Here is a 1,250-nt window from a genome sequence, read left to right as displayed (position 1 = left end):
AATCCCAGCACTTTGGGAGGCCGAGGCGGGTGGATCACGAGGTCAAGAGATCGAGACCATCCTGGTCAACATGGTGAAACCCTGTCTCTACTAAAAATACAAAAAAATTAGCCGGGCATGGTGGTGCGTGCCTGTAATCCCAGCTACTCAGGAGGCTGAGGCAGGAGAATTGCCTGAACGCAGGAGGTGGAGGTTGCAGTGAGCCGAGATCGCCCCATTGCACTCCAGCCTGGGTAACAAGAGCGAAACTCTGTCCCAAAAAAAAAAAACATCCAAATAGACAAAATGAGCCTGATGTTCAGAGAAAATGTGTGGGTTGGAGAGAAAATTTGAGAGCCATCAGCATATACATGGCATTTAAAATTATGAGATTTGGGCTGGGTGTGGTGGCTCACGCCTGTAATCCAAGCACTTTGGAGGCCACGGCGGGCGGATCACCTGAGGTCGGGAGTTCAAGACCAGCCTGACCAACATGGTGAAACCCCATCATAATTAAAAAATAAAAATAAAAAAATAAAACTATGAGATTTGTAAGATAGCTCATGCCTGTAATCTCAGCACTTTGGGAGGCCAAGGTGGGTGGATCACTAGAGGCCAGGAGTCCAAGACCAGCCTGGGCAACATAGTGAGGCATTGCTATGGAAAAATTAAAAGTAAAGCAACACAGAGAGACCTCATCTCTATTTAAGAGAATAATAATAATAGCTGGGCTTGCTGGTGCATGACCGTAGTCCCGGCTACTCAGGAGACTGAAGCAGGAAGATCACTGGAGTCCAGGAGGTCAAGGCTGCAGTGAGCCATGATCGTGCCACTGCCCTTCAGCCTGGGAAACTGATATGGTTTGGCTCTGTGTCCTCATCCAAATCTCATCTTGTAGCTCCCATTAATTCCCACATGTTGTGGGAGGGACCTGGTGGGAGATGATTGAATCATGGGGGCGGGTCTTTCCCATACTGTTCTCAAGATAGTGAATGGGTCTCAACAGATCTGATGGTTTTAAAAACAGGAGTTTCCCTGCACAAACTCTGTCTGCCGCCATGTGAGACATGCCTTTCACCTTCCTTTGTGATTGTGAGGACTCCCTGAACACGTGGAACTGTGAGTCCGATAAAACTCTTTCTTTTGTAAATTGCCAAGTCTCAAGTATGTCTTTATCAGCAGTGTGAAAACAGACTAATATTGTTACAACCAAGTGAGTTACAAGGAAAGAGCCATACTCTGAGTTCCAACTGAGGGTCCTTTATTGCCCT

Source organism: Cebus imitator, unplaced genomic scaffold, assembly GCF_001604975.1.
Source record: "Cebus imitator isolate Cc_AM_T3 unplaced genomic scaffold, Cebus_imitator-1.0 Scaffold51, whole genome shotgun sequence".
Classification (NCBI taxonomy): Eukaryota; Metazoa; Chordata; class Mammalia; order Primates; family Cebidae; genus Cebus; species Cebus imitator.
This window is presented reverse-complemented; position numbering follows the sequence as displayed.